Source organism: Halichoerus grypus, chromosome 7 (genome assembly GCF_964656455.1).
Source record: "Halichoerus grypus chromosome 7, mHalGry1.hap1.1, whole genome shotgun sequence".
NCBI classification, from domain to species: Eukaryota; Metazoa; Chordata; class Mammalia; order Carnivora; family Phocidae; genus Halichoerus; species Halichoerus grypus.
Window position 1 is genome coordinate 29,667,657 of NC_135718.1, and position 25,768 is coordinate 29,693,424.

Here is a 25,768-nt window from a genome sequence, read left to right on the forward strand (position 1 = left end):
ATATCTAATAGATGCATAACAGTTGCATCAGGTATATAAACTTTCATCTACCCCCATTTTTAATGAACCTTCATCCAGTTTGACTTGCCCTCATGGAACGGCAACTTCCCTTCTGCTAAAGTTGCAAGAGAGTTTGCAGAAATCGGTTTAAAGTCAAGATTTTTCTAAATGTGTGGCCCATGTTGGCTGCACCTGGTCCAAGGGAGGAGGGGCTGGTGGTCTCCCCTGCTCCCGCCGACGCTCGGCCGAGTTGCCCCTCTTTGGCCAACCTTTGAATTTAGGCTTCTTCTTCCCCCTGCCAGCCAGCTCATGACCAGGCACTCATGCAACTATTTTTCACTTTGCTACTGGCCTTGTGGGACTGAAAGTGAGTTTGAATATCAATTGATATTGAGTAAATGAACATTATTTTTGCCCCCAGGTCTCCATTTTCCTAAAACGCCAGGGATATTTTCAGCTCAAACCCTGCCCTCCCTTCACTCATGTGACATCCCTGTCTTCCACAAGGAGGCAAATATGCGGCCTATGTCACATCAGCCCTCATTCCTTTCTTGTGGCCAAATCACCAAATGGTCACCACATTCTTTCCGGCAACACCTGGCCACAGCGCTGACTGGTGGTGGCTCCAGAGACAGGAAACCGTGCCATGCCAGGACCCAATAATGTTTAGTGCCCCTTCTAGTGCTGGCATTCGGTGAACCCTACCTAAATCGCTCCACTTTTACCGTTTTAATTTAAAATCTGAACCGTGTAGGATCGTAAACAGAACGTAAGGAGTCTGCAGTTGCACAGATCTTGATGTGAGGGAACCTGGTGGAAGGAAGGGTGTCTCCCAGGACCAACCAGCGTGGGGCAGGAACAGCCTAGAAGCTTGAGTAAGAGGATCAGCGGCACAGAGACGATAAATCCAAACCAGGTGAAAACGGAAACACTTCCTTAACCACGCTTGGCTGAGGATTTTCACCAATCCCAGGTGAGGAGTGATTGGAAATTAATAGCAAAAGCCCTCTGTGTATCTGTAGTTCACAGTATATAATTAGACTTAAGTTTACTTTACAGTAAACGGTCTATAATTCTCATTCCATAGTGTAGGTTCAGACAGTCTCAAACAATTCTTTTGTTGTCTTTAGAAATTCTACGGTAAAAACCTTACTGGATACCTTTATAATTATAAATCTGTCCTGGAGGGTCCCCCAAGTGACTCTGGCAAACAAGATTCCTGTTCCCAAAGTGAGGTTAACAGAACCCTTTCCAAAATGCGGCTTTACTAAAGCTTAGTTCTGACTGAGGGTACTATGCGGGACAGTGGCCTTGGGGGGCACTCACTCACCTCACAAGCACGTACTGAGCACTTGTGTGGGGCGCGCGCTGCGCTAGGGGCTGGCGACACAGCACACAATAAAAGAGTCCGTAACCTCAAAAAGCCTCCTGGAAGTAAATAAGCAATAAAGAGATGAGTGGGAATAGGGTTTTAAGAAGAGAAGGTCAGGAAAAATCACTAAGGGCCAAGGAGGAGGAAGACTGTGAGAAATTAGGAAAAGGGCTGATGTAGGACCAGGCCCATTTGGGACCAACCCTGTCCCTGGAACCTGTATGTAACATTTAGAATAAAGAGATGAGAGAGATTTCTTTCTGTTTCATGCTCCGGGGGCATAAATAGCATAAACAGTGAGGTTCCGGAGGCTTTGGATGGTTGTGAACATCAAGATGTCAGGTGGCGCGCTCCCTGGAGTGCACGCAGATGGCTTGAAGTGGGCATGTGAGTGGAGAGAGGAATTCATGTCCTCCAGGGGCAGGGAGGTGGGGAGATCCGCAGCGACGATTGAAATGCCCGTGGTGGAACACAGCTGCAGGAAGGACAGCCAACGAGACACAGGCAGGCGATAGAAGAGGGAGCGTTTCATCAGGTCCCATCCTTGCACAATGCCAACCTGGGAAGGCAAAGATGCCAACCCAGGAAGTCAAAGATGGGACGTTTGGAGGCCCCCCCTTTGTTAGTGCTCAGCCTTGGGAGCCTAATTGCCAGGAAGAGTTTAGCAGTTGGGCTCTCCGTAAAGGAGATGGAGTTTAAATCAGAGCTGTGAAAATGCTGGTGGAATTTATCACCCCACTCCCCCCTACCCGCCCCTGCTCAGGCCCTTTGGCCTTGGGGCATATGACAGAATCTAGTGGAGCCTCAGCTATTTGCAATGCTTGAAGTTGAGAGCAATCTGAAAGTCCAAACGATTGCATCCTCCGGACTCCCACCTGCCACCCTCAAACCTCCACTCAGGTACTGTGGTTTGCAGCTGCTGTTCCAGGCACCAGCCACTTATCCCGAGCAGCCCGGCCTCACTGGATAATAATGAGAAGTAGAACAATGCCTCCTGTAGGTGTATATGGCTCACAGCTTACAAACTCCTGACAATTCTTGGTTCATTTGACGGAACAATGGTGGAGACAGAGTACACATTATTATATCCCCATTTTAGAGCAGAACAAACTGAGGCTCGGAGAATAGGTGGGCATTTTCTCAGCATCTCATAGCTGGTGAATCGTGCTAAGACTTCCAGTTCAAGTCACTTGACTATAAAGCCCACTCCAATATGTGGTCTACACAGCCAATTATAAGCTCTTGAGTGGTCTTCATCCTTAGCATTGAATCTTGTAAGTTTTTTGGAGAGAATGAGATATGCTCCCTCCCAGCAGCCAGGTTTGGAGGATGTGAGGGCTCAGCCCATCCCTGCTAGAGAGAAGGGGATGGTGGCCATCCCAATGGCATGAGTAAGACTCAGCCTACAGGGCCCTGCCCCAGCCCTAATACCTGGTGGTGTAGGAGTTGTCAGCTGTTTGGGCACGCAGCATCCCTTTCTTCTTCATTTGCTAACAGCATTTTGAGTTGGATGTCTCTCCCAAATGTGTGCCATCTCAGGGCTCTTGTCTTGCTGGCTTACAGGTACACACGAGGTCCCAGCACAAACCATCAGGCTCTCTCCTGGGACTTCAACAATTGCCGAGTGAAAGGGAAATCATTAACACAACTTTATTCCAGGGGCAGGGCCCCAAGGAGGCTATTAATTAGTTTCTCCTGCCCGGACACTAGATCACTCCGGTTCTTGTCTTTTTCGAAGCCCGGCTCTCCTACATCCCACTGGATTCTGAGCCATCCGGTGGCCCTCCAATAAAAACATTTCCCACCGAAAGTAGCTAGAATCAGTCTCTGTGGCTTGCAACCAGAGAAGAGTAGATGACCTCCATCTCCCTTTGACTCCCCATGCCCTCATTCTCCTCTATCTCCCTCTTGGGGGACGCAGACGAGTATAAAGGAGAGAGCTCTAGAAACAAAGTCAAGAATTGAGTTTGAATTTAGTCTTTGCCAAGACTAAATTGACCTACCAGCCAGTTAACAGTTGAGTTACAGGCGCACGGGATACTTTCAGTGGTGCTTTTGTCAATAGATCATGAGACAACAGGTCCATTAAAAATAGCTTCTAAGATAAGTAAGAATAAGGAAGGAATTCATAAGAGCTGAGGGTAAAGCTGTTTATCCTGGGGGAGAAAGACAGAACTAGAGCAGGACCCACAATCCTGCCTTGATCTGTAAGGGGAGCTTTGTCCTGGGTACTCTGTAAGAAAAGGAGGACAGGCCCAGAAATATTCTCTCTGAAGAAGAGTAAACAGGCTGGCACGCTGGGCACCAAGCAAGACAACGATCCCTTTTCACTGGGGGATAAAGAGGCCACTGAGTGTGGGAACATGCTGGGGGTGGGTTCAGGTGAACATCAGGCTGGCTCTGAGTCCGGTGCTGTGATGGGGGCCGGACATCCTTTTCCTGTTGTGCATTTGTCTCCTGCCTCACACCGTGTGTGGAAAGAGGGGTCACTGGGGCTGTGTCCAGGCCTCCGTGTGTTACCCGGAGGGACATGTTGGCCCCTGGGCAGTAATTAGCCTTCAGGACGTCAGCAGGCAGCGAAAGGTCAGGGCCTGACTCAGGTTTTTGAAATGCGGCAGCAAAGCCCCAGGTTGCATTGGACTCGGCCCTGGCTGCACCATCCTGCTCTGCGCTCTTTCCAACATGCTCTGAGTTCCTTTCCACTGAACTTGAAAGCAGCATTTTAAAAAAATTTTTTTTTGGTCTCAGATGATAATAAATTATTGACTCGGCCCCACGCAGTTTCCAACAGCATGCAGGGCCAGAGCCTCTTAGGCTGGAAGGGCAGAATTCCCCTGGCATGGCCCGACCTACTCCTCCTTTGTCCCCTGATCTGTCACTGGTTGGATGCATGGGCCTAAGAGAGCACTACCTTTTGGGGCACATCAATAGGCTTTCTGAGATTTTATATCAGATGAGCATCTGAATTTGGCCATGTGTGCGGCCCATCTTGAGTCATGTCTTTACTCTAGCACTTTCAAAACTGTGAAAATTCCATGTGTGAAAATGTGGAGGTTTGGGTGACCAGTGAACCCTCAGAAAGCAAAGCCTGACATTGAACAGGGCAAGAAAGAAGAGGAATTCTTCAGATGCCCCCTGTGCTGAGGCCCTCAGGAGCACGGTGCTTCCCTTCTCCCTCCTTTTTCTCCTCATCTCCAGTCATGAGGGATAGAGGACCACGGGCACCAGTGGATGTCACTGCTGGTGACTAGTGTCTCTGCCCAGAGACAGACGGTGCCCTCTTAGGTCAGGAGCAGGATCTACCGGGTAGCTGCACAGAGCTGTTTGATTCAGGTGGGCTTCTGTGTTGTTTCCTGCATGTTCGCACTGTGATTAGCTTATGTTTCCCTCCGAGGGAGGGAAACATAAGCTAATTTCCAGCCGGCTCCGCAGCTCCCCAGGTTTGAATCTGTGCTCCGACATTTGCTAGTTGCGTGGGCATGTGACTCCATGTCTCCGAGTGATTCCTCCTCATCCCTCAGTGGGGCTGCTGTGCCTCAGAGAACTGTGATGGTTACATAAAATAAAGGGTAAAGCTTCTGGCACCGTCCATGATATGTAGTAGGTGCTTAATAAATTGACATTTATTAACATCAACCAGAGTTGTAGTAGCTGTAGTAACGACCATAGTTTTTTCCCTGACTCCACTCTCGGAAGTATCCTCTCGCTGTCGTTCTGGGCTTGGCCATGTGACTGTCTTTGGCCAGTTGGAGAGTAGCAAGTGTGACCCAGAGATCTGGAAAGTGCTTACATATTGGGGCTTGCCCTCTTGCTGCTCCTGGAACCCTGCCACTCTACGACCAAGCCTGTGTGAGCCCCGGGGAGGAGGACAGACCACGGGGAGAGGACGGAAGTGGCCCAGCCACCAGCTGCCAGCTTTAGACTAGTTCAAACTGGCATTGATCCCTCAAATGCACAGTATTTTAGGGTTGGTCTCTTATTTGTCCTGCAGCTTGATCTCATGTTAGAATTCTTTGAAACAACAAGATGATTCACTTAATATTTGGATTTTTATTTAGCTGTCTTGCTTCCTGGAGATTTGCTTCTAAATCTAAATCTAAATTCTAAAGATCATGGCAAAAATTAAAGTTTTGAGAAAAAACTTTCTGGAAATTAAGCTAACTTCACTTTCTAAACAAATAAATGGATCATAGAGAGGAAAGTGCCCTGAGGTCCAGTTTGCCAGGCAAACTCCCTGGGGGCCCAACCCAGGAAAGTTAGGCTGGGCTGAGTGAGGCAGCTGCCCAGGGCAGACAGGGCAGCCATGGCCAGAGGCAGGTTCAGGGCATGCATCCCAGTCATGGTGGCCATGTCGGTGCTGATGGGGCGAGGCAGCCAGAAGCACGCAGGTGGGCCATAAGTCATAGTCTGGGAAAATTAGGAATACTTGGGAAATAAAGAGCCAAGTAGATCATAGTAAATGGTTTTTAGGACAAGATCTAGGGATACTGTGAGTGAATTGCAGTCTTCTCCAATTGCATGGTCCTGGAGTGGCTTGGGCTTTGGCTTTCAAATCATCAGAGACCCCTTCAAGGCTTGGCTGAACATCATCTCAGCAGATCAGTCAATGAGTGGGTACTAATGAAGCACCAACTATATACCCATGGTTGGGCTAGGCACCTGGGGGAATATAAGACCAAGCTAAGGCCTCCGCCTTCCAGTGGCTTACAAGCTACCCCCTGGAAGCCATGCCAACCAGATCCGGAAAAGTATGTTCAGAGCAATACATGCAGAAGTAAGTGGGAGTTGAATTGTTCTGTACAGATTTTTGGAGGAGAAGGCTTGAGTTAGACCATGAGGAATGGCTGTAATTTAACAACAAAAAATAACTTTTTGGCTTTGGATCCAGACAGGACAGTGTGAGAGAATGCCATGATGGATTAGTGATGTCTGCATGAGCACATGTCTATTTACCACCTCGGGCCTAGATGATATTTAAAATCCCTTTGATCTTTGATAGCTCATGACGAATGGGCTAAACCAATCCGTTTTAAGATATAGCCATGGCACCCAGAATCCCTGTTACTTAGGGTGGTCATGGGAGGGCAAAGACAGCTATTATATTTCTCTTATCTGGATTTCTTACCCAGAAACTTGAGAAATTGGTTAGTCTGGTCTAGAGTCTTCCCAGCTGCAAACATGCTGGTCATTAAAAGCAAACAAACAAACAGCTGGAAACCTCAGAAAACAATGGAAAGAAAGAAAAGTAAGGGAATGATTAACATAAAATTCAGAATTACTGTTGAGAGGAGAGAAGGGAATTCCACTGGGGAATGCATACAAGAGTAATGTTCTTGGTAATATTTTATTTTTAAAGCTGGCTGGTAAGTACTTGGGTGAATGGTAAGTGAATATTTTTTATATATTCACAGAGTTGTGCAACCATCACCACAATCGATTTTAGGACATCTTCATCACCTCATAACCCCATAACCGTGAGTAGTCCCTCTCCATTTCTCCCTCAGCCCCCCAGCTCTAGACAAACCATAATCCACTTTCTGCCATGTGGGTTTGCCTATTCTGGACATTTCCTAGAAGTGCAGTCATGCAGTATGGGTTCTTTTGTAATTGGCTTCTTTCACTTAACATATTTTCGAAGGTCACCCTTGTGGTAGTATAACAGTACTTTGTTCCTTGTTATAGCTGAATAACATTTCATTGTATGGATATACCACATCTTATTTAACCATTTATCAATCCATAGACATTTGGGTTGTTTCCACTTCTTGGCTATAATGACAAACGCTGCTATGAACATTCAGGTACAATGTTTTTATGTCAACATATGTTTATATTTCTCTTGGGTATAGGACTAGGAGTGGAATTGCTTGTAACTCTCTGTTTAACATTTTGAGAAACTACTGCTTCTCAAAGTAGCTGCGTCACTTTACATTCCCACCAGCAGTGTGTAAGAGCTCTAATTTCTTCACATCCGTGCCAACACTTGTTACTACCTTGTCGATTGTAGCCATCCTAATGGGCATGAAGTGGTAGCTCATTGTGGTTTCGATTTACATTTCCCTCATGGCTAGTGATGTGGAGCATCTTTTCATGAGCTTATTGGCCATGTGTGTATTTTCTTTGGAGAAATGTCTATTCAGATCTTTCATTCATTTTTTAGTTGAGTTGTTTGACTTTTTAATATTGAGTTGTTAAGAGCTCTTTATACAGTCTAGATACAAGACCCTCTTCAAATACAATTTACAAAAATTGTCTTCCATTCTGTGGGTTTTCTGTTCACTTTCTTGATCTTGACAGGTCAGTCTTTGATCTTGTAGCACAAAAGTTTTTCATTTTGATGGTGTCCGGTTTATCTGTTTTTTCTTTTGTTCTTTGTGCTTTGGTATCATATTTTAAAAACCACTGCCTAATCTGAGATCAGAAAGATTTTCCATATGTTTTAAGAGTTTTATAGTTCTAACTCTTACATCCAGGTCTTTGATTCATTTTGAGTGAATTTTTGCACATGTGTGAGGTAAGGCTCCAACTTCATTCATTTGCATATGGATACAATGTATTTTATGACCTAATCACAGAAGTGACTAACCATTTTTTCCTGCCATATTTTGTTGGTCATAAAGGCCAATTCTGGTTACAATGTGGAAAGAGACTATACTTCCTCCTTTGGTCATGAAGACTGGGAGAATCACTGGGCACCATCTTGGAAGCTGATTATCATACCAGTGACTTTAATATTCATAAGTCAGAGAAATCCCTTATATTACCTTTAATGAATAACAAAACAAGATTATAAAATATTCCCTCAGCTACAAGTGATGCCTATTTATTCCTCTATTATTGATTTACCTTCCTCTATGTCCTGATAATAATAAAATTTGTCATTTCTTGAGCAAACTACTTGGTCCCCTGCACACAGCCAATTTTCCTAGCCATTTTATCTAGTCCTCACTTATTGCTGGGTATTAGAATCAGGAGATTTTTATACCTATTTATTGATTAAAAAAAAAAAACCTAAGGAGAGGTTAAGTGACATGTCCAAGGTCATCCAGCCAGGAAGTGATAGTCAAGTTCTAAACCCTTGGTTCATCAGACTTCAGAGTCTTTCTTTGCCCAGCCATGGTCCAAAAAGCACTTGAGTGGGCACATTGGGGCTGGGCCTCACCTATTTCTCTGCTCTCTTCACGCACAACATGGTCATTCCATGACAACCTTGTCATTCTTAAAATCAGCCTCCCTGAAACTCTCAGAAATGGACACCACATCAGTTTGCATTCGCTCAAGCTGCAGGATTTGGGGAGTGGGTAGCAGGGTGGGTGCCAGGCCCTGTGGGGTCTGCTCTGCTTAGCTGCCATTCTTGTTTCGAAAGCAGAACTCTAAGGTGTGGTGCCAAAATTCAAAATATAATCGAAGTACATTTTTATTTGCACTTTATAATTTATTCTGAATAGCTGAACTCCTTAATAGTTATCTGAAGTGTATTTCCCTTTAAAAGCACACTTTAAAATGTTTCACAGCATCCAATACGATTTTATTACATCTTGGAATCAAAATGTTTTCTAAAATTAATGCCTGGTTTTATGACTCAAGACTATCAGAAAATAAGCCTAGTTACATTCAAAAATTACATTACTGGAATCTTTTACGTGTTCCCAATCCAAAAGAAGGTGTGACATGCTTTTCTCCCTCCCTCCCTCCCTCCCCCCCCCAGCTCTCCTGCATTTCAAAGAGAGTCAGAGACTAATTGATGGGCATAGAGACAACAGAATATTTGGGGCCCCCATAGAAATTTAAAACCACTTTCAAACATTAAGTTCCTTGTACCTTTTTGGAAAGTTGAGATATTGCAATCTGGGGCTTTTTCACTGTGGAAGCATTTGCCATTAAAAACCAGCTGCTGTTTTTCTCCTTTAAAACACACATACCAAACCACACAGGAAGGGTTTCTCCCTGGATCCCGTCACTTTCATCCCACCTCCTAACCCCTGGGGATTTTATGTTTCTCGGGAGGGGCAGCACACTGGAAATCTAATTCACCTAGCAAACTTCAGGCAGACACAGAGAAAGCAAACATAGCCATAAAAGTACCTCATTTATTTTGCCGTATTTAGTTGCTTCATGGCCCTCAAGTGGCTCTCAAGTCCCTCCGGGTCACAAAAACAAGCCAGCAGCTCCAGCAGGGCCTTCTAAATGCAAACACAAAGGCCCCCTTGTTTGCAGGAGATCATCTGTGAGGCTGGAAGGGCAGCAACTGGTTTAGGAGGCTCCTAACTGGCCTCCCTGCCTCTAGGCTCCCTCCCTCTGCCCAGGCTGCAGACCTTTCTGAAATATCTAGCACTTCTCTTCCCAGCTTAAAATCTCACTGATGGCAGGAAGGGAGACAACCAGGCATTCTGAACCTCCTGACGTAGTTTTGGAGAAAAAAAAAAAGGAATCAAACCTGCATCTGATACAGTCTCTAGCTGTAACCCGCAGCTTACAGGAAGCACACAGATAGAGGTACGTGTTTCATGACCACAGGCTCGCAGCCCACAAAATCCAGATTGTGGAAGGCTCTACGGGACACATGGCCAGGTTTCTTCAACAACAAATTGCAAGAGGGAAAAAAAAGAGAGAGTTGAAAGGGGAGCTTATGAATTCAAGGGACCTTAGAAAGCCATCTACAGATTTTATATGAATTAAGTAAACTGTTAAAAAAAAGGGGGGGGTGGGATGGGGAGAAATGACACCTGATTATGTACTTGATGATATTAAGGACATATTGTTAAACATTTTTGATGACTTAAGGGTATCGTGGTTTTTGTTTTTTTAAGAGTCTTTACCTTTTAGAGACACATACTAAATATTTGCAATCAAAACCACGTGATGTCTGAGCTTAGCCTCGAATTAATCCAGGAGGGTGGGAAGAGGTAGAGGTCCAGCAGAAACTAGACTGGCCACAAGCTGGACAGAGTCCTGTATATTGTTCCCTCTACTTTGGGGTTGTTTGGAAAACTGCTAAAATAAAATTTTTAAATGGAAACAATGTTCTGATGGCTCCCCAAGCTCTCTATCAGCAGTGATGGATTTCATTGAGACTCTGGATGAAATATATAGTCTCCACTCGAAAAAATGCATGCACATTCAGATACTTCCATACAATTTGGGAGATCGCAGACCCCTGTGATGCCCCTTACACTTCTGGCCCTCAAGTTCAAGTATATTAACCAATGCCCTTTGTGATCTGGCCCCAACGACCTCTCCAGCTTCTCTCCACCGCCGGCCACAGGCTTGGCCCACCCTCTCTCCTCTAGGCCTCTACTCATGAGGTCCCCTCTGTCTGAAGACCCTTTGCTAGGAAGGCCCACATCACCTCTCCCCTCCCCTGGAGTTCTCGCTGACCCGCAGCCCGCCCACTGCCCTGGCCCCCACCCTCTCCAGCGGGCTGCTCTTGCACCAGTCGGGTGGCCTGCCTTATTCTGGAAGTTTGGGCTTACAGGTGTGGTCCTGTTACACTGCGGCCTCCCCCGGGGCCGATTCACCATTTTCTTTTCTGTGCTGAGCCCAGAGCTTTGCACAGCCAATAAATGTTGGTTAAAATTAATTCAATGGAAAATTTAAAGCCCCGGGGTCGGGGGAGAGCTAATGGGATCTCACAGCTCCAACACTGTATGTCGGAGCAGGGGAATAAAATGCTGAGCTCATTGCTAGCGGGTCTTGGTCACATTTGTTAGGTGAGGAGTCTGTGCTCCAGGGTGGGGGGGGTGGAAGGGGACTTGGCCCCGTCCAGTGACCGGCACAGCCTCAGCCCACAGACACTCTGCCCTTGATCTCAGCTAAAAGGTAAGGGCTGCCAAAGCCCATGGGAGCCCCACAACTAGTGCTTCATTTTCTCCCCGAACAGCCTGTGGGGTGAGGGGGTTCCTCCTGGACAAGGGGCCATCCTGCCGCTTCTGAAGGTGCGTGTCGGCTTGCAAATCTGGTGTCTGCACGTCCACCCCTGCGTACCACCTGCCGCCCTCCCTCTCTCACACCTTCTCTACTCCTGGGCGGCAAGCACATTCCCGAGTTAAGCTTCATTCACCCTCCGTGTCGATTAGTGCTATCTATCAGCAGAGGTGAGGTGGGGGACTTTGCACATTCGACACTCAGCAAGACCCGAAGCTTCTGGAACTGCAAAAGCGGAATGCTACAGAAGACCCAGTTCCGAAAGGGAAGGGCCCAACCAGAAGGCGTGGGCAGACAGAGTGGCCAAAACCAGGAGAGAAGCCAGAGGGCCCCAGAGGAGTGAACGTGGGGGCTCAGTCAGGAGCAGATGGGGCCAACGACACAGCCGGAAGGCGGACCCTGGGCGCTAAGCCCCCACTGCCCACCACGGCATTAGCCTGGCACTTGGTATTTCTTTTAAGGGGTTTAGCCTTTCCACTTTCTAAGAGGCACCCCTGGGCTTGGAAAGATGGGAGAGGGTCAAAGGAGAAGAGCGTGGCTTCTCTGAGCCTGCGCCAATGTCTACGTGCCAGCTTGAGGCGCAGTCCGGGCGGCTGCAAACTAAGACCCTATCTGCCCTCCAGGCACCTGCCCCGGGAAGGAAGGGCTGTCTCGAGTGCCGCACTGAGGTGTAAGCCTGGGCACCGCACCTGCTGTCTCAGGTGATCTTCCCTGTCATCCTCTGAGGCAGGTGATGTCATTCCCGTCTGGTAGTTGGGGAAATGGAGACGTGGCGAGGTGGTCAAATCCCTTTGCAAGGAAACGTGGTTATCAGGGAGTGGCCCTGAGATCAGAAGCCGGATCAGGGCCTCTTGGCGGAGGGGCGGAGGAGGTTCCCGCGTTCCTTGGGGAGCACACTTGTGCCTCAGTCCCCCGTCAGCGGTGGCCCCTGACAGGGTGCCGCTCAAACCCCAGCCTGGGACTGATGCTCAGGGCTGTGCAGGTGCGACATGGAGCGGAGCGGGGAGCGCCTTCAGGCTGTCCGGGGCGCAGGCAGGGTGCTGGCCCCAGCAGGTGCGTGTGGGCTTGGCCAGGCTTCGCTGTCTCTCCAGCTCCCCTCCCCTCTGGACGCGGAGGCAGCAGCTGCCAGGAGAAAGTTCCAGAGAGGGTCCTCCCTCTCCCACGCTCCTGTATCACTGGGCAGGATTTCTGATGCTAAAATCCCCTACTTCCCTTCCCCTGAGTTGTGTTCCAGCCTCAGTCCCGCCCACATTCGCTGACAGATCTGGAACTTGCTCTTACCACCCTCTCATTATCTCATTAGCGACGTAGGGCTGGGACTTGCCCTGTTTTGTCCTTCAAAGCTCCCCGCCCCGCTCACCTCCTCCCTGCGCCTGAGGAAGGAAGCGCCTGCACGGAGAGCAGAGGCCTTTCTTGTCTGCAGACCATTAATTCTCGCTATTTGTTCTTTCGGTTCTGCTTTAATCACAGACCTCCGTGGCCTGATGTGCATACTTACCGTTTTCCCGCTTTGCGCTTTGAAGACGTTTGCGGGCCCTCCCTGAGGCTCCTGAAGCTGTTCCGTCCCGAGCGCGTCCTGTGTGTCGTTCGGTTCTTCCCTTTGTTGCGATCTTAACTCCTCTGCGGCGATGCCCGGCATCTGGAGCACGGCTCCTTCCTTCTCCCCGGGAAGATGCCCCCAGACTGCAAACCTCAGCTTCTTCATCTGTCCTAATAGCAATAGGAACTAGCGTGGGAGGTGTCCCCGTTTTCCAAGCCCGTTCCTGGCCCCAGTGACCCTCCCAGCACGACCCCAAGCCTATTTCACAGCTGGGGAAACTGAGGTCCAGAGACTCTCCAAGGCTACTCCGCCGCGTGAGCCGTTGTGGTGCCTGCATTTTGAAAGTGTGTTTGCTCCTTTCACCTCATTAGTTGTGACCAGCAACAGCCCCGGGATGTACGATACCTTCTTGCTCTGGGAGGACCTCACTGTGGATCATGGGAGTGTGTGTTTCTGCACATGCTCAGCAACCGGGAAAAGGGAGAATTTGGGCCACCTCTCTTGCTCCTGCAAAGGCTGGGGGGCATCTGCCCTTCTTTGTCCCACGTTTCTAGGCTCCAGGTCTCTTCTGCTGGGTGGGAGACAAGGAGAGCCCCTTCACAGGCTTGTCTGCCACCAGAGTTCCCCTCTCTGGTCCGGCCTCCGGGCCGCGTCTGGCAGTTCTCCCACCTCCCCACCCCCTTCAAAACATCTAGAGAACCTCTTCCCCGCAGAATGCATCAGCCCTTGCATTTTATAGGTCGTCACATGTAGAGTCTATCTGTTCCTTTCTGAACATTCAAAACACTTTGTACCAGGTGGGACTTGCACGGAACATCTTCAATAACCTTGCTGCTGCCTGTCTCCCTCCCCCCTCCCCCCACTCCTCAGCTCATACAGTTCTCCCAATTGCCCGCAATTTCTGGACTTTAACACCTGTGGGACTTATCAACGTTTTAAATTCTTCATAATTGATGCTTTGCTTCTTGATTGGAAGAGGCACGGGATGTTTTCTCATCCTCGCTATAACAGAACTCCATGGCATGAGCTACCACGTCCTTCAGAGGCAGGCCTTTCATCCGGGCTTGGCCATCCCCACGATCCAAAGCCTGTGGCCACCACCAACAGCACCTGTCTTAGTTTCCTCGGACTGCTGTAACAGATTACCACAGAGTGGGTGGCTTAAACAACACACGCTGATCTCCCACAATTCCGGAGGCTGGCAAGTCCAAGATCAAGATTCGGTGTCAGGTGACGGCCCACTTCCTGGTTCATAAAAGGTCACCTTTTCACTGTATCCTCACATGATGGAACGGGAGAGGGAGCTCCCTGGGGGTCTCTTTTATAAGGGCACTAATTCCATTCATGGAGGCCCCTCATGACCTAACCACCTCCCCAAGGCTCCAGGTCCAAATACCATCACACTGGGGATTAGGTTTCAACAAATGAATTTGGGGGTCACACAAACATTCAGTCCTCAGCAATACCTATTGTCTACCCTTGCTGCTCTCTGCGGGACTGGGGAGAGCCCTGTTCACACAGTGAGATGGTCCTTCCCGGCACGGGATTCTCCCTGTACAACCTTTCCTCAAGCCTGGGAGCCTCCCGGAGAAGTCACAACACATGGAGTGTGTGCCTTGCGGGGCGTGGGGCAGGGGTGGGGGAGTGTTGCTCTGAGGCAGCCCCTGCCCCAAAGGATGAAGGCAAAACTCTCTGAGGGACAGCGTGTGCCCTAAACCAAGGGTCGTGGTGATGACCGGCAAAGGAGAAAGGAGGGCAGGGTCAGGAAACAGAGCTATGGAATCAGAGAGTAGGGTAGTTCAGGAAATTAAATCGCAGAATCTGATTCTCACTGGGGAAAAAAAAAAAAGGAAACTATGTGAGGTGATGGATGTGTTCATTAACTTGATGGGGAGAACCTTTCATAATGCATATGTACGTCAAATCATCACATTGTACACTTCAATTATCTTACAATTGTATTTGTCAATTATACCTCAGTAAAGCTGGGAAAAAAATAAAACAAACACACAGATAAATAATAAAACTGTATTCCTAGCTATTCCCACCCCACCTCTTTTTCACCTTTCTGATTTGGTATTTGTTATCTTGAAATAATTTAGATTCCCAAGGAAGTTGCAGAATAGTACAAAGACAGACAAAACTTCATTTTGTGGATCTTGATTTCAAAGGAGAGCACAAAACTTTACCCAGTTTCCCCAAGTTCTTATGTAATTATAGCCCAATCTCAAAACCAGGAAGTTGACCCTGGGGCAATGTGTCTACAGTTCTATGCCATTTCTCACGTGTAGGTTTATGTAAATACCATCACAATCAAGATACAGAACTATCCTATCTGTATGAAAAATATAAGCTTCCCTTTTTATAGGGTCCTAAAAAGGTTTTCAGTGCTATTCTAAGCAGAATCTCCTTTACTTCCTGTAACACCCTGTACACCCATAGAGATTCTATAATTGCCTCCTGAATTATTAATTATAATCATTAAGACTGAAGCGCAACACGGACACGTCTCTTACCGAGGGTCTCACAGCTAGTAAGTGGCAGAGAGAAAGGACTGAAGTCAGGGTCTTCGGGTCTCCGTCACATAGCTAACCATGCTGTGCCGCCTCAGGGCCTGGGCCAGGAGCCCCTTTTAGCCTGTACCTGTTGAGGATCAGGCTGCGTTAGACAGTCTGAACCCAGAGACTGAGGAGAACATCATCCTTGCATCTGCCTTGTCTGATTTCATCCCCAGAACTTGACACTCTTCTGGTTCAAGTTAGCAAACATTTAGTGTGGAAAGTAGTTTGTGGCAGAAGATAGAAAAACAACATCATTTAAGGAGAAGTCAATCCTACCCAAAAGAATGGATTTGTAAGAGAACAAAGTTGAGCAAGAAGAATCTTTTCTCCAGGTTAGCAGTGAAGGGCGAGCCAAAGCAGAGGTGTGAGCCAGAGGCGTAAACAGAAGGGTGAGCCATGTAGCATCGGGGTTGGAAGGGCATTGCCAAAGATCGCTGGGCGGGGGTGGGGGGAGGGGGGTGGTGGGGGGGGGAGTGGAGGAGCTGAAGCACCTGGAATGTGCTACAGATACACAGGGGCCTGCAAATCTCCATCTTTTCCTCCCCACACAACAGCGATGTTGTTCAGAGCAGACTCTGGGGTACTTGCCTCAATTCCCGCCTCATTCCTACTCCATTCTCTAAAAGAACTTCCCACTTACAGCATCATCTGCTATGGAGATATCAAAACTGGAAGCTGTATTTCACTCCTACTGCTTCTAACCTGACGGAACCAGGAGAGGACAATGGACTGTGAGCAATGCGCAGTGTGCTGTGCCCAAAGGAAGACTCCCCTGAACCGTGAAAAGGGCTTTGTTTTAACTCATCACGCACGGACTAATGGATTCATCGTATATTGGCTAGTCTGGACTCACGGATTCATCACATATGGACTCATGGATTCAGGGTATGGATCCATCACATACGGACTTACATACGGATTTACTCCACCCTGCCCAGGCCATACTGTTCGCTTCAATCTTTCATTAGCATATCGACAATGAAACTCCCTTTTCTAGAACATAAGCTCCCCAGACCATCTGCCGTCCTGGAGCCCCTCAGTGAATCTCTCCTCTTGTGTGAGTTCCCTCACAGAGCAAGCATTTAGCTGGTCACTGTGTGGTCTCTGGTTCTTGAAGAATTTCTTTCCCTCTCACTCAACAAAGGGGGACGATGATGTGTATTACAAAGAAATCTCAAATATGTTTTCTTTCTTTCTTCTTCCCAGCATGACTTCTTTACCTCTGAAAGAAACAAGCTGTGACCTATCACGCCTGATCATGACAGTGTGGGTGAGAACAAATCAACCCCCATCATTTTTCCTGCAAGATGCCTCCTATTTTTTAAAGTCTAACACGAGGATGTCTGAGACTCGAGCAAGTTGACTGTAGTGAGTCTCTGTGTAGTCAGTTAGTGTGGCTGCCGGCAGAATGTCACTAATTTTGAAATGCCTTAAGGCGGTTTCCACTTGGCAAGCGAGATCGCTGCTGTTTAGTGAGATGGTGCTTTTGGAAGTGGCTCGATGTGGCCATTCACGCAGCTGTTACTTACTTAAACATTGACTCTTTCCCTCCTTTTTTTTTTTTTATGGCTGCAACATTTTATAGTTATATGTTAATCACATTTTCTACTTCCTTCTCCACTAAGCTCAAGCCAGGCAGTGGGATGTTTAAGAGCCTCCTCTCAGCACGAAGCAAGGATGCCCGAATTCTTAGTTGACAGCAGCTTGCCGACTTGGAAGCTATCCCTCTGTTATCGTGGAGAATGTGGGCTTGTTTGAGGTCAGGATGCGGGAAGTTTCTGTGTTGGCCAGACCCGCTGGGTCCCCGGGGAGCCATACTTCAACAGCAAGAAAAATGTGTAGTTCTTGCTTAGCTGCGAGTCCAGATGTGCACACTCAGAAGAGACAGCACGCTGAGAAGCGTTCAAGGTGAACACTCAGGGCAACAGCTCTTCAGAAACAAGGCCTGTAACTTGGCACCAAGTACCCTCTCCTGCCGTGTGTCTGGAATTGACATTGCCCAGGGTGTTTTGAGATCAGCTATAAATCTCTCCCTGCCTCTGATTGGATCTAGCAAGCTGCCCGCCCTCATGGGACAAGCTGATAGGCTGGCTCCTCAGTGGGCTACCTCCAGCCGTCCTTCGGGGGCTGGCCTCAGGGAATGAATTATGGCCCCCGGGGCCATGATCATTACTTGGAAATTCTGCACATGGAATTGTTACCTATGTCTGCAGGTCCCAGGAGGGCAGAACTTAAATGTTCCAGCAGATTGGTTGATTCACTTAGCTGTGATCCAGAAATTCTATGGAGAAGAACATGCGAAGGAGTTGTTGGATGTGAGTGTCAGAGGCCCAGGAGAGGCTGGTGTTGACAGATGATGAACACTCCTCCAGCGATCCATAAGGCGACTGATAAACCAGTGGGAACCTCAGGTTTAACGTCCAGAGGAGGCAGCCTTGCCGGGGGCAGGTGGTTTATGTTATGGCTATCGTTTTAGTCCTTCCAAGTGATCCCAGCAAGAGATATTCTTACGATAAGAGTGTCTTCATTTAAATCTAACATGTTCTGGGCACCTGGGTGGCTCAGTCGTTAAGCGTCTGCCTTCGGCTCAGGTCATGATTCTAGGGTCCTGGGATCGAGCCCCGCATCGGGCTCCCTGCTCGGCAGGAAGCCTGCTTCTCCCTCTCCCACTCCCCCTGCTTGTGTTCCCTCTCTCACTGTGTCTCTCTCTGTCAAATAAATAAATAAAATCTTTAAAAAAAAAAAATCTAACATGTTCTAAGATAAAGTTTTGCTGTGTCCCAGGTACCCTGCATCAGACTTCCCAATCCTCACAGTAGCCCTCTGCCACGGGTGTTGGGATCCACCTTTTACCAATAACTGCAATGAGGGTCAGAGAGAACTAAAGGATGTGTCCAAGATCCCTCAGCTAGTATGTGGTAGGACAGAGATTCAATTCATCCTTCCTTCTTGAAGTTACTTTACCTCTAAAAAGATGTATTAATCTGCTTGGTCTGCTATCACAAAATATCATAGACCGAATGGCTTAAACAATGGTTTAAGAACTGCCTCACAGTTCTGGAAAGGAGGAAGTGAAATATCAAGGTGCTAGTCCATTCGGTTTCTGGTGGGGGCTCTCGTCCTGGCTTGCAGATCACCACCTTCCTGCTGTGTCCTCATACCACAGAGACAGAGAGAGAGAAAGAGAAAGAGGGAGAGACAGAGGCAGGGAGAGAAAGGAAGAGAGAGAGAGAGAGAGAGAGACAAAGAGAGAGTGCACACTCTGCTGTCTTCTCTTATAAGGACACTAACCCTATGGGATCAGGGTACTACTCCATGACCTCTTTTAACCTCAGCCACTTCCTTAGAGGCCCCATCTCCAAATACAGCCACACTGGGGGTTAGGGCTTCACAACGGAGGGCTACCTAGTCCGACTGGACATGAGTATGTTGAGGGCATACATGAAAAGCCCCTCTAGCCAGCTCAGCATGAAGCAAACAGTTGTCTTGCTTACACCCGCTCTCCTTCAAGGAAAGCTGCACCTGGGAGGGTCTGATGAGAGGGGTGGCAGAGAACTGGGGTTACTGGGGTTGAGGGCTAGACCCAGGCCATGCAAGCCAGTGAGATGCATAGGTCTGGCTGGAGAAGGGGCTTGTGAGCCACAGGTTACTCTGAGAGGGGTGCGGGTGGTGTTGGAGGTTTCCCAAGGGGGACCTGGGATTGTGGATGGAAAGATTCTCAAAGAAGCAAAATAGCAGAGGTCCCCCCTTTTTTCCTCTCTTCCCCTTCCCCCTTTCCCTATTATTTTATATCATTTATTGATTTGGGTGTTTGCCTCCAGAGCCCTACAGGCAGAATTAAATGGGACCGTGGAGGCCACCTTCTATCTCGTCTAGTATCGTAGTAACTCATTCACCTACAACACTAATGCCACAAATTCGTTCAACCTCTTCTTGAACACCTCCCACCTCTGAAGCCAGCCCATCGTCGAGTATCTTTAACTGACACAAGTTCCATCTCCCTGCAGGTGCTGCTGCTACCTTCTGGAGCAAAACAAATGGAGGCAGCCCTTTAGAAGACATTTAGAACAAATCTTTTCTCTCTGCTTGAAATTTACGGTTCCCTCACCTGTTCTTCCTGCCCGGTGTTTCCGCCCGTATCTCCATCTCTAAGACGAACTGGCCAGTTTCTAAAATATATTTTTATTTCTACACCGGCAGCAAGTTCTAGTTAAATCAGTATGCATTCACCAGAATTAAGCCCATTTTAACTACTCCCTCCAACGCTTCCTTCTGAGTCAGGAAGCTGCCATTCATACACTCGAAAAGTACTTAATGAGCATTATCTATGTGCCAAGACCACCCAAGGCATAAGGACGACGGCTGAGTAAGACCGTCAGAATTCCCACTCTCCTAGAGCTTTGAGTCTAATGGAGGAGACAGGCAAATAAATAAGAAGGTCAGGTAGGAAATGCCACAAAATAATAACATTTTCCTTCACAGTTGAACTATAGTTCTCAAATCTAGTGAGCACTTATTTTGAGCAAGGCACTTTGTTAATTATGGGACAAATAATCTTGTGTGCAAGTACAGGGTTTATTTGTATAGGTTTCATAGGACTTTATGCTTTTTGATCCTCACAAGAACCTGGTAAAGTAAGCAGGATGGGCACTATTTTTTTTTAAGATTTCATTTATTTATTTGAGAGAAAGAGAGCACACGAGTGGTGGGGAGGGACAGAGGGAGAGGGACAGGCAGATTCCCTGCTGAGCAGGAGCCCTGGTCAGGAGTCTAGGACTGGGAGCTCCACGTGAGGCTCGACGTGGGGCTCAATCCCAGGACCCCAAGATCATGACCTGAGCCGAAGGCAGATGCTTAACTGACTGAGCCACCCCCGTGCCCCCAGGATGGGCATTATTTTGATCATGAAGCCCGTTTTGCAAACGAGAAAACTGAGACTCATTTTAGCAATGACACAGCCAGTGAGGGCTTCCCAAGCCAGCTCTGATTCAGGCATCAGCAGTATTGCATGCCAGGTTTTGACAAATGTATGCATTCATATATTTATTTGGTGCCTTTGGGGTATCTTGGATCTGCCCATCATCATCAGGCTTTGTAGGGAGGACCCCGACATGGGGAGCCAGGCTGGCGGGGAGTAGGGACATCACCGCAGGGCTGGGAGGCAGCTTTCTGAGTCCGGAGGGGCAGGGTGCGACATCTGGGGAGGTCAAGCGGCCACTCGTTCAATAGCCAGGACTGAGGGGCAGGCCCGGATCCCCAGGCGGGTCACTGTGCAGAGCTGCAGGGAAGCAGCTGAGCTGTGGGGGCTGCGGGACTGAGGAGCAGAATGAAATGTCTCCTAACAATTGAGGAGGCGGCTGCGTTTGGCAGTCTGCTAAATGAGGTGACAAAAAATGCTTCTGGTTCCCTTGCTGAGTCTCGGCCTTCGCGAGGACTCTCGGCCCTTCCCTCCTCCTCCCATCCACTAAGAAGGGACGACTCAGAACACAACGCACCCATCCTTCTCCAGATTTCTCATTGTTAGTCTTTTAGTCTTAAAAACAAAACAAAACAAAACAAAACAAAAAACCCCACAAAACCAACCCAGGACATGTTTTATTCACTCTCTGATTGGTTCTTTAAGCATTCCGCTGGGTAACTTCACGCGTCTACACATGCATGTGGACACATCAATCCCTCGTGTTTGCAGGTGCCGTTGGGTCAGAAGCTCGCGGGGACTGGCCACTGAGATGGTGCAGGGCTCTGTCAAAGACATCAGACAAAACAGGGGTGGCGGGAAGTGGGGTCTGCACTAGACACCAGACAGAATGGAAGGAAACCCTAACTTGGGCAAGAGGGAGTATAATGATGCTGGACACGGGAGAGCAGAGGCTTTTCATCTTTTTCCCTCCTGCCTTGGCAGTGGGATCCTGACTCCGCAGAAGGTCATCCTTTCCGAAACAGCCTGACCATCGCCACAGAGAGCCAAAGAAGACAACAGGGCCTGGGCACCACTGAGTGAGCCACTCTGCCACACTCAACGGTTAGACCTCATTTTTCTATGATGAGCAGCTGAGCGGCATGAGTCGTCCTTAAAATGACATGCGGAATGAAAGTAGAATGTAAACTAGGGGTGTAAAGAACAAAGTAAAAATTGAAATCAGAAGAGTCCAATTCAGACAAACTTTGATGGGTTTGATGACATTGCTTTTGCCATCAAACCGATCACGCACGTGTGACTGACTCTCTCTGAGCCCATGTCCTAGTCTAGAACATGACAGGAATGGGTCAAGTGAACCCCGAGATTCCCCCCACCCCCCGCACTCAGACACACTGGGTTCCCCTGACGAAGCTGCAAGAGGGATGAGAAGTCATAGGAATGCTTGTAAAGAATTCTTCAGAGACGCCTGCTGTTTTCAGATCTTGCGAATTCTCTGGCTCTCAGCATCCCATTTCCCTGTTTCCAGTGTTCACTTATGTGAGCTCCCTCATGACGTCCTCCCAGGGACTGCGTGCCACCTTGTTTCACTGCCGAGGATACAACCCCATGGGTGGAATGAACTGGGTTGTCCAAGGTGAGGTACATCCCAGGACCCGCACGGAAACCAGGCTCTCTGACCCAGCTCCTCTTTTTTTTTTTTTTTAATTTTTTTATTGTTATGTTAATCCCCATACATTACATCATTAGTTTTAGATATAGTGTTCCATGATTCATTGTTTGTGCATAACACCCAGTGCTCCATGCAGAACGTGCCCTCCTCAATACCCATCACCAGGCTAACCCATCCTCCCACCCCCCTTCCCTCTAGAACCCTCAGTTTGTTTTTCAGAGTCCATCGTCTCTCATGGTTCTTCTCCCCCTCCGATTCCCCCCCTTCATTCTTCCCCTCCTGCTACATTCTTCTTCTTCTTTTTTCTTTCTTAACATATATTGCATTATTTGTTTCAGAGGTACAGATCTGAGATTCAACAGTCTTGCACAATTCACAGCGCTTACCAGAACACATACCCTCCCCAGTGTCCATCACCCAGTCACCCCATCCCTCCCACCCCACCCCCCACTCCAGCAACCCTCAGTTTGTTTCCTGAGATTAAGAATTCCTCATATCAGTGAGGTCATATGATACATGTCTTTCTCTGTTTGACTTATTTCACTCAGCATAATACCCTCCAGTTCCATCCACATCGTTGCAAATGGCAAGATCTCATTCCTTTTGATGGCTGCATAATATTCCATTGTATATATATACCACATCTTCTTTATCCATTCATCTGTTGATGGACATCTTGGCTCTTTCCACAGTTTGGCTATTGTGGACATTGCTGCTATAAACATCGGGGTGCACGTACCCTTTCGTGACCCAGCTCCTCTTGTTGTTCCTTGTCTGGTCTCGAACCTGCCACATCATCCTGCTTTGTCCTCTACTCCATCTGTTCCTCATCTCGTACGCTCTCAACTTCCTACCTTGACCCCAGCCTGTGGCTCATATTCATCCCCTGTCCACATGGGACTGGACTTGTTCTCCTACCATTTCTGGGCTCCCTTCCCCACCACAATCCATATTCAGCCTTGGGTTGCATTTGTGTTTGTTGACCCAGGCAACACGCAGCTCCGACCTCAAGCCTTACCCTGGTGCGAGATGGTGTGACCAGTATCCGCGAGAAAGGAATTCAAAGATGCCACACAAAAGAATTATGCACATAAAGCAAGAGGGTCTTTCTGCCACATCTCTGAACAGGAAAATCAATTCAACAAATATTTATTGAGCACTTATTCTGTGCGAGGCATGGTCTGTATATTAAAAAGAAAAATGGTACGGCCTTGAGGTGGTAGAAAAAATAAAAACCAATTTGTAAATGTCTGAGAGACTACAGGGAACAAGGTAGGCTCCATAAAATGCTTGTCCAATCAGACTGATATCTCTATTTATTCCAAAATAAGAATAATGACGTCTCAAAGGATGTGTCATCCCTTTGGACAGCAGTATGACTTCTGTCCCAGAAACCAAACAATGAGCTACATCAAGAAGTGGCACCTTGCCTGAGGGAACGAGCCAGGCGATCAGAAGGCGACCCAGCGGGGCAGGCACCCACCGGCTGGACTGCAGCTCCCCGTGAAGTGGCTTCCAGGGTTGAAGGCAAAGCTTAGCTGGGAAAACCTGCGCTGCTTGCTTCTCCTTGGCCCCATTTCCGGGAGTTCTTTCCCCTTTCCACTTTAAGTAACCCATGTGGCTCCATGTGCCTCTTATGTGTTTTTTTTCTTATGGAAGGACCATTGTCCAGAATTTCTTGGCACATGGAACCCAGAGATTAACTCAAAGCTTCTAGGGATGTGCTTGACTGATTGAAATTGGAGGTAGAAACGAAAGAGAGGAGGCCGTGACTCGGCCCCTGGGAGAATCCCAGCAGTCAGTCTACAAAAATGTGCTTTCTGGGGCATCGCATGGAGTCACAGAACTGCAGGGACATGTGATGCTGAAGTCCCTGACACCACTTCCAGAAGAGGGCACCCAGCCTCAGCTCAAAAATCAGCACTGGTCATCCATACTCATGCTGGCCAACCAGCAGGTGTTGGGCCGCTGTGCTTCTCGGCGTGCTCTCTCTATGTTCATTTCCAAAATGACTTCCACTCTGTGATCATGGCTTCTGCCCCTCGAGACCATCACGAACAAGCATAATTCCTCAGATTTTCAGTGTCTGGGAATCTATGCAAGATTAAAAGCTCCTCGAGTCTAGGGACCAAATGAAACATTTGAGATCCTTTTACAATTATGAGAGAAATACAGCTCCCTGCGTAAAATTCAAACCACCTAGTAAAGACAGCCAGGTCTCCCTTCACCTTAGGATGCCTGCTATGAATAGGTTGGCAGGTATGCGTCCAGACCTTTTATTATGCATTTCTATTCATCAAGGGGATGATTTCCATTTTAAAAAGCTCTGTCTGGCTGCAGGGTGGAGAATAGAGTCCTGGAGGAGCCAGGAGCAAAAACAGGAAGTCCATGAAGGCCAGGTGAAAAATAATGGCAGCCTGGGCAAATATGGCACCAAGGAGGTGGAGCCAAGTGGGCAGATGCGATGTATTTTGGGGAGGTAGAACCAGTAAATAATTGTGCAGTGACTCACTGAGCCAACGTTTGAGGTGACCTTCCTTTTGCAGTGTTCCACTTCTGTCCACCTTCTCCAACCGTCAGAAAACCAGAGAGCTTTAAAAATACCTCCAACCTTCCCCTCACCTGCTGTCATCTAAACACTGTCCCTGGACAGCAGAGCAAACGCTAGCACGGGCAACCGCCTTGGCTAGATGCAGAGGAAACCTTCCCTTTCAAATTCCTATTTTTAAATACCGAGCGCTTACTAGCAAGTGACCCTCCAACGTGCACGTATATTTAGCTCTTGATGGTTTCCAACCCAAGGGCGGAATTTGAAGAGGCCGGATATTTGGGAAAATAACCAACTCACACCACCATTTGAATTGCCCCAGATTTATCCCTGGGGTGTGAGCCTATTTGCAGATTTCTTTTCTCTTCCCACTTGTTTTTAAGCTGCTGAGTCGTCCCTATACATAGCCGGGGAAGAGGCTGGTTTTGCCACGAAAATAGCTACTTAGAGAAACAGAGCAATTTGGAATAAGCAAAAATAGCTCTTTGCGGTAAACTTGAGTGTCTCATTTTTGATATTGATTTCAGTGCCCTCTCGAGTGTGGTTTTCTGGAATCAGAGGTGGAGACAGGTCCTGGCACCACCCTTGTTTATTTCCTGGTGCACACAACACGCGGTGACCCTCTGGTCCCTTCTGTTTAGAATGTGGAAGTAAACCCAGGGAGCAGACTTATTTTCACGTGTGGTCACAAAACCTGTAGGCGCCACGTTCATGATGGCCCATGGATGTCTTACAACGTATTTCAGACACCACAGAACATCCCATTTTTTTCCTACAAAACGTGATTCCTTCCACTAAGTACTACTTGAATTTCTTTCCTTTCGCTTTAGTGTTCACCGCCCGGGTGACTTTTGGAAATTAGTTACTTCAGATCAGCAGTTTTCAGCCACATCACACCTCAGACCTATGAACCCTTGCAGATGGGGTCTGTGCACATGTAATGGGAAAAGTCTGCCTGGTTTGAGCCTTCTCAGTCCCGGTGCTTTGGAACCATCTGCACTTGCATGCTACTAGGACACAGGGAACATCTGAGAAACCAAATGCAAGTGGTAGAAACTCAGGCCGCTCGCTGCAAGTCTATGCCTAGAAACCCCAGCTGAGACCTTGAAGAAGCACTCCACGGGCCCGCGTCTCTCCCTAGAAAATATTTTGTCCACTATGTGTGAGAGAAAAGGACACCCCCCAAAAAAATCAATAACAGACAAAATATGTGAATCTCAAAATAATTATGCT

At 47.9% G+C, this 25,768-nt stretch overlaps 1 long non-coding RNA gene across 1 annotated transcript; it reads left to right on the top strand.

Annotated features, from left to right (window-relative positions):
* The first annotated feature begins 759 nt into the window (after positions 1 to 759).
* On the top strand, positions 760 to 18,133 carry LOC144382549 (uncharacterized). The gene is made up of 4 exons (XR_013449657.1): positions 760 to 973; positions 6,784 to 6,846; positions 16,604 to 16,667; positions 17,023 to 18,133. It is a non-coding gene; the product is annotated as an uncharacterized LOC144382549 (long non-coding RNA).
* Positions 18,134 to 25,768: the final 7,635 nt, after the last annotated feature.